At 49.1% G+C, this 8,070-nt stretch overlaps 1 protein-coding gene across 1 annotated transcript in view; it reads right to left on the reverse strand.

The window, feature by feature from the left end:
* Positions 1 to 3,787, reverse strand: part of TEKT3 (tektin 3) — a 51,762-nt gene extending 47,975 nt beyond the window's left edge. The window contains exon 1 of the mRNA XM_042802700.1: positions 3,706 to 3,787. The gene's annotated coding sequence lies outside the window, so the exon portion shown is untranslated. The remainder of the gene's footprint in view (positions 1 to 3,705) is intronic.
* Between the last annotated feature and the right edge of the window lie 4,283 nt (positions 3,788 to 8,070).

Raw genomic sequence — 8,070 nt, forward strand, 5'->3', positions numbered from 1 at the left:
TCCCCAGTCTTCTGGCTGCCTTTAGCCAACATGATTTCTGTGGGTGGCTGGAATGCCATCTACCTCCTGAGGCTGCTAAAAGGGAGCCCAGGATGCCAGCACTGCAAGGGAAAAATCTTTTGACCACAGAGGAGCTGCAGCAGAATGGACTTGACACACCCCGCCAAGAGGCTGGCAGGTCCTCGTGTGAGGTCTGGGCACAACCACCCCTCCCCAAAGTGGGAGTCCCGCAAGAATTGTTAACTCTGATTGCAAATCAAAAGACTTTTCCCAGCTGCTGCCTTTTGTGCCATTCTCTAGCACAGCTTTGGCATCTCTCTGGTATTTAGGGAGTTATGTTTGAAGAGCAACAGGTCTGTTTCTGTCTCCTGATGGCTGCAAAGTGTAATCTGTCATACATGGAGAGGACCATGGGCTAAAACGTAGCTGCCACTACTCTTCCTCCTGCATGAGCAGCGACTGGTACCTCCTCAGCCCATGACAGTCCCACCAGCACACCCCGTCTCAGAGGATGCTACTGCATTGTACCAAATCAGTCTGTTCAGCACTTGCTTTGCCACCACAGCAGAACCCATCTTCCCTGCTCCCAGCAGAGCAAATGTTAGAGTTGCTGTGAAAGGACAGGACCACGATGCAGACCCTTCTGCAGCTCTGCCCTGGACAGCCACATGTGAACTCCTCCAAACTGCAGCTGAACCTGCTCACACATTACCCCGATCATCACTATTTGAAAAAAAAGCAATAGTATTGAAGTGGGAGCTTTTCCTCAAGCAAGGACTGCAGTCCTGGAGCAGGCTCACAGCCTGTACTCCTCCAGCTCAACAGATGATCTGCATTCTCTAGAGGAGGCATTACTTATTTTCAGCATTGTTATTCCTAAAGAGATAATGCAGTCTCATAACAGCACAGCTAAAGATCTAGGAGAAAGTCTAGATCTCCCTTCCCTTGGCTCACTGGGAAGAGATCTTTTATTTAGCTATTTAAAAACTGAAAATCTGTGGTCAAAACCAAATGAAAATCAGTTTGTGGTTTTCGGATTTCTAACAAGAAACTGTAACACCTTCAAGAAAGCATCTACTGTGCATTAAAAAAAAACTTTTAAATAGAATCTGACAGTTTCATTTAGCTAGTAAGAAATTTCCATTATAAGAAAAGTGGAAAAATCCCTTGTTCAACTCAAAATGCACACTCAAAACCACAAAACTAAGGTTGGACTCAAAGAAGCAGATGCCACCCACTGAAGACAGGGACTAAAGGTGACTATATCTTTGGAGTTTTGTGAGAATGAGGTGTAGGGATTCACCCTTACATTCGAGCCAGGGAAATCTCATCCAACCTTTAAGCTTTGCTCCTGTCCTCGCTGTGCTAATGAGCAGCTCAGCTGAAAGGTGGAGATAGGGAGGACAGGGAGAAAGAAGAAACAGAAGAATGATCAGCCTGGAAAGACTGAAATTACAGTATTTGGGCTCTCCTTCCCATGATCCCATCCATGCTACAATAAATACCCAGATGTGCCTTGAACCCACATAAAAGCAGGAACACAGCAAAATCTCTGTGAGAGTGGTTTCACTGGAGCAGATGGGTTTGGGGGGTGGAAGGGCATTTCCAAGCTACCCACAGACTGCAGTCAACATCTGTGACCCACCCAGGCCATTTTCCTGCACCCAGAGCTTACAGCTCAGTGCAGAGCTCAGGCCTGAGCAGTTCAGGAAATCCAAACAGGGTTGGTGTACTAAACCTTTCTGGACTTTACCTTTGCATCTGCAAGGGGAGGAATCCAGATGCTATTGCTGCTGCAGCGGAGGCACTCGCTGCTGGAGCCGGGCAGGGATGCACGAGCGAGGAAGGCAGCAAGCCTGCAGGCGCTGCGTGGGGAGCCCGATGAGCTGGCACATAGCTAGGGAGTGTGAGACAAGCCGTAGGAATGGAGTTTATTGTTCCACTCAAGCAGCTTGGAGAGCAGGCCAGAGATCAGACCGAGGTTTGATGAAAAATAGTTTGAGGCAAGATCGAGATCTCTGGCAACGTTTTGGAGGCACGCTCTCGTAGCTGCATGTTGTGGCAAGCACAACAGTGTGCCAGGCTTTAAGCCTATTGCTCATCGTGATTATTTTTCCTGCCTTTAAGGCTCTAACGTGCAAAAGTTAAATCCCCCTGGGTCCTAGGACACTGATCTTGTGAGGCACTGAATACTGCCCACCTGCAGAGACTCTCATGACATCTGGACATTATCAGCCCCACCTTTCTGCCCACCCATCTTTTCCATATCACAAAGACCTGGGATTTTTACTCCCACAGAAGTCAGTGTTAACCCTCCACCAAGTTGCTCTTCAAAGTATCACAACAGATCCATAAACACAAACATATAAACCCCAGCCACTCTGGCAAGCATCACAGGATGAAGCCCTTCAGGGCACCATCTCTCTGCAGTTCAGATTGAAGAGTGCAGTGAAGAACATTGCCAAAAATAACCAGTGCTTCTTGCCGAGTGGCAGCAGGACAGTCTTCTTGAAAATTGCTGTTCACACAGTTTTTGAAGAGCCAGTGCTGGCATTGGAAAACCTCTTCACCTGCCACCCACATCTGACCTCCCATTCCTGTTGAAACAGGACAGAAAACAGTAGCTAGAAAGCTTTAAAAAATACATGATGTTAACAGACCCAAAACTCCTTGCAAGCAAGGTCAAACCTTGAGAGGTTGTTCAGGTAGCATTGCTGTGAAACAGCACCCTGAAAAAGTCTCAAAGCACTTTAAACTGTGTGATAAAAGCCATTATCCAAATGCCATAGATGGGGAAGGGAGGTAAAGCGAAACACAGTGATTTGGACCCTCCACACCCAGCAATGAGTGACCTGATAAAACCACCCTGATGACAGACCTCATTATGTTTCAGAGTTAATCACAAAATTGAGGCTCAGATTCAAGTGTGCTGCATCCCCATCCTGGAGATGAGCCAGGACAGCCCGCTGCAAGGGTCACAGCCCCTGAGAACCCTGAGATCTTTGCGGGTGCTTCACACCTGGACAACACTTCCAGCACTGTGGCGTAGTTCGGGGAGACAGAGGCTCCCACTGTGAGAAGGTCAAAGTTGCCTAGACCAGTTGTGAGGCTGAGAGCGTGAGGGTCCGGGGACGTAATGTGCTGTGTTGCAATTGGTAGCAGATTCACAAAGAGAGCTTGTGTTTACGCACAGAGCTATAAATATTCCTTTTAGAAAAGGCATAACTGGAAAAATGTCTAAACATCTATTTTTGCCTCCTCTGCTTCACCCACTCGAAACATTGACATCATACCAAGCTCCTACTGAGACTGAGAGTGGCACAACTGCATCCAGCGTAAATGCTGGAGAAAGGAAAAAAAGCATCTTTGTAGCCTGGGAGGACAGACAGAGCAGTTCTCAGGGAGGGGGAATTCTTGCATGGAAATGGCAGGTTTTCCACTGATCTTTGCTTCCAATAAAAATGACTCAGCAAAGCCCAAGTCCAGGCTGTCACACCATTGCCCTAGGCTCACCTGAGGTCTGATACTACTCCAAGAGGCTTCCAGCTACCCAGGTTCAGCCTTACCAGCCCAACAGCAAGCCGTTCTCTCCAATCTCCTCCTCAATTTCACAGAACCCACCCCAAGCTGCCTCTACGGAAAGTAATCCCCATCTGGGTGAGAATCGGGCAGTTTGCAGCAGGCTGTGACCCCCGTGGCACTCACCACAGGCTTTGTGAAGAGCTGCAAACCATCAGAGAGCAGCAGGCACCGGCAGATCCACCGCCTCGGCATCTGCAGCATCGCCCCTCTGCCCGCACGGGACAGCGAGGACAGGTTGAGCGCTGCTGGCAGCGTTTGGCACGAGCCAGGAACTGACTGTAATTGCTGGCAGCAGCTCAGTTCCTCCGGCGCTCAAACACGAGCACTTGCAGAGGGTGCAACGCTCCCTCCCTCGGCAGCGAACGTTCTCCCGCCTGGAGCTGCTGCTGGCACAGGCAGCTGCGTGATGACAGATGAGTCAAGTGGTGAATGCAGACACAAAACTGTTGAGAAACGCTATTTGGGAAACACCTTGGTGTTAGCGGGGCAACCTTTGCTCGTGACCAACTCTAATTTCTACCTGCTGCGCTCGTGATCGTGGTAAAGCGCTCTGAGATGAAATGTTGGCAGTGGCAAATCCTCCAACAAAAAGCTCCACTTGTAAGGTTAAAATACTGGCCTCGAGGCACAGAGAGAGTCCACAGACCTGATGTAGGGACTAGACTGCAGCATCCTTCCAGAGTCAGCACCACATGCGCTGAGGGTCTGTCCCCTCTGTGCCCTGCTGTCAGGTCCATGCACCTTTCAGCAGGGCAGGTGTCTCATCCAGCGACACTTTTGTTCATGTATATCAACACATTGGTGACATGCCCAGGAGCACAGTAACTACCCCAAAGCCCTCAGCAGCTTTGCATCCAGTCAATCCATCAGCCAAGTCCCAAAGCAATATTAAAAGCCTCATCAGGGGTCCCCAAGCCACAATGGCCACCATTCTCCCCAGCCTTCTCGTCCCACTCTTGGGTGCTGGCATATATATGACCACACTCACTCCTGCAGGAAATCAACTCCTATTTTGCTTAAATAAGGCAGTCAGCACCTGGCTTATATCTATTTAATAACCTGAGCATCTGGTTTCAATACAGCAGGCAAGGAGCAACCATGGCATAATAAAAGTCATTTAGAGCTGCAATTAGCTCTGGGCCCCCAGTTGTATATTATAATAACTAAGTAGGTGCTGCTACATCTGTTGACAGATGCAGTGGGGGTCAATTCCACCCCAGCCCCTAAGAGACAACCTACATCTCCTCCTGTCCTCAGATCTCTGATGTTCTCTTGTGCCACATCCAATGTTATGCCTGTGCCGATGAGCCCTCTTGGTACTGCCAGTGCCACCACCACCCTTCTTGGCCGCAGCCCCGGGCTCACCGACGCCGTGCACTGCTGTGCCCTGGTGCTCCAAAGGACCAGGGATTGACTCCAACTGGAGCCGGACAGAGCCCTCGCACTGCTCACTGGCATTAATAAAAGACTTCAAGCCGAAACACAGAGTCACTGTTCTGCCAATTCGCAGCTCTGGAGAGGTCCCTTTAATCACCAGTGACAACAGAAGAGTCAAAATTTCCCATAAAATGAAGTTACTGAAAAACTAATTTAAAGAACTACCAAAGACAGCATTTTGTTGTGGTTGTCGCTATTTTTCTTTTGGGTTTTGTTTTGTTCTGGGTTTTTTCCCCCCCCCCCCCCCCTTTTTTTTTTTTTTTCTACAAGTACATTTTACAACACTTGGGTTTGCCTGTTTCCATTTTACTCTAGTTCATTACGGAGAAGCGACACTTCAACCCTTCACTAAACACATAATGCGTTTTCAACTATTTCTTATCATAAAATCATTAAATTCCTTGAAACTTTAATACCTCTGGCCATTTTGCTGCAGAAAGCTGTACTGCCAGAACATTTCCAAGATGACTTCAACATGAACTCTCACACATTCGAGCACATGTGCAAACACTTGCATGTGCAAAAGAAAAACAAAAATGTTTTCTCGGTCACCTCAGCTACCATTTCTGGCCCTCGAGGGATGATTTCAACTTTTTTCTCACCACAGAACTGCCTATAAATAACTCTGGTCTTTCACCTGCAGAACAAGAAAGCCGCTCCCCCAAGGGAGGAGGTGTAATAGTGAGAATGGTTTAACACAGAGGTATGAACAAGATCCCAGCCCTGGTAAATCCTCTACGCAGCCGGAAGAAGAAAGGTGGGTGTTTTTCTTTTCGCCATCCCCAGGCTGTGCAAGCACGTACAATTAACCCCTGTTTCAGCATCCTCTGCAGAGGCAGGGCTGGCCTCCGGTGAGCCTAGAGAGAAACTGGCACCTTACCCCACCCTTCGCCCTTTGCTGGGAATATGGGATTGCAGAGCAAACCAGTAACCCCGAGAAGCTTGGACGGTGGTTCACAGTACATCTTCCACCTCTGCCACTTGCTTCAGTACTCCCCTGCGACACCGTCCCAGTGTCAGCTACATACATGGATGCTATTAAACAGAAGCCATCAACGCCCCTGACAGATGGTGCCCCCGCAGCCCCCCGCCCAGGAGGCTGGATGCCAAGGGGGTGCAGGGGGACACTGCCCACAGCCCCCCCCCACCATCAGGAAAGACACAGCCCCAGCTGGGTCTCCCAACTATTTCTGTAGTCATCGCATCAGCAAGGAGGCAAGCACATGACATCACCGCATCCCTTTTTCCAGGATCCTGCGCAACAGACGAAAAAGCCAGAGAGAAGAGCTGGAAACCAAGTTTTATTTATTTCTTCCCGGTTCCATGGCTGGTGACCAAAGCCACGGGCTGGCAGGCGAGTCGCTGCTGAACACGGGGCTCGGGATGTGCCGTGTCTGTGCGTGCAAAGGCACAAGGGCTGCGAGTTACCCGGGGCTCAAAATCTCTTTATACATCCATAGAAAGAAGTAATTTCTCTTTTTTTGTTGCATTTTCTAATGCTTTACATTTTTTCCCTGCAGAGGCCCAACACCGTTTCCCAAAGCTTTCAGCTGACGAGTGGCACTGGTCCCACCTCAGCCAAAATCACATGAGCTGACAGCAGCCGTTGGGAGCAGCGCATGAGATGCAGCAGCAAATACTCCTGATTATTAGGTAAGTTCTTTATAACTTTAGCAAAGTTTTCCAGGGCAGATGGCTTCCTCAAGCAAGTTCAATTTTGATTTTGAAAAAATTGACAATTTTTTTTCCCACCATCATAAGGAGGAGACTTTGTTTCAAATGAACTAAATGTTGAAATGGCCTGAGACCAGTTGAGTCCCTGCAGAAGGGGAATCTGAAATTAGAAGGGAAGACCCATGCAGGAAGGGGTGTCTTTTGCTGTTTTCATGACAAAAATTCCCAACCATATTTGACAGAGTTAGAAACTCCTGAGAAATGGGAGGTCACAGCCCCAGCAGAGCCCGACCAGCAGGAGAGCACTCCAGGGATATGGACGTACATGGCTAAACTGGGCACCCTCCATCCCACCTCTTCAGAGCCCCCTGCTCCCATTTAGGTGTTCCCCTTACCAGTGCTCTTGCTGGAGGAGAAGTCACCTCTCAGGTATGCAGGCTGGCAGAGCCTTTGAGGTTTTATTGACCAATTTGAACCCCACCTTGTAAGGAATGGACCTTTTGTAGCAGAGGTGGGCGCACTGGTAGAGTTGGCTACAGGTTCTGTTGCACAAGTTGGAAGGTCTTAATGAAGGAAGGTGGCCATAGAGATGGCATTAGGATTCTACCTCTGTCAGCCAAAGAATAATGAAGTGATGCCTTTGCAAATGGTTTTAAGAAATCTGGCAATATTCCTCAGCACCTAGAGTCTGAGCTAGCATGCATCAGCAACTGGAGACCTTCAGTATATGCTTTCCAGTATCACTAAAGGCTAAGGACTCACTAAAAAAAAAAAAAAAATTACACGTCCCCCAGCAATTTTGATCTGAGGATCTCTGCTCATTTGTAAAAGTAAGAAAGGAGTAACAGTTTATCTTCCAAATGGCTGATCAGCTTTGCTGCTGCATCACTCTTCTTTTGACTCATGTGCATGAGAGCATCACATCCATATATACATACATAAAGCCAAGTAAATGTAACTTGAACAGACCTCACACCCAAAGGACAGGCAGGCCTGGGGAAAAGGGATAAAAGTACAAGTACACGCTCATTGTGAACTCCTCTCCCTTTTAGTCCGGGCTCCTTCAGCAGCACACAGCTTCAAGGAGAGGAGACACCGATTCACAGTGCGCTTTTCCTCCAGTCACCCAACGGGTGATGCAGATTCCCAGAGAGTCCCCAGAGGCCACCACCCTCAGCCAAATCCCCGGGACAGCCGCTGGCCCTCAGCAGCAACGCCCGCGGGGGTCACAAGCTGCAGGAGAGCAGAGAACGGTGCCCTGTGTGCGCGCCGGGCTGCGTGGGCGTGCTGGCATCCGCATCCCCACGCCGTGCCTCTGCGCGGCACCCTTCGTGGGGCACTTCCAAGAAGCAAAGCAGAAGCTAGTGATGTACCTGA

This window comes from Tyto alba, unplaced genomic scaffold (assembly GCF_018691265.1).
Source record: "Tyto alba isolate M040663 unplaced genomic scaffold, T.alba_DEE_v4.0 Super-Scaffold_39, whole genome shotgun sequence".
NCBI lineage: Eukaryota > Metazoa > Chordata > Aves > Strigiformes > Tytonidae > Tyto > Tyto alba.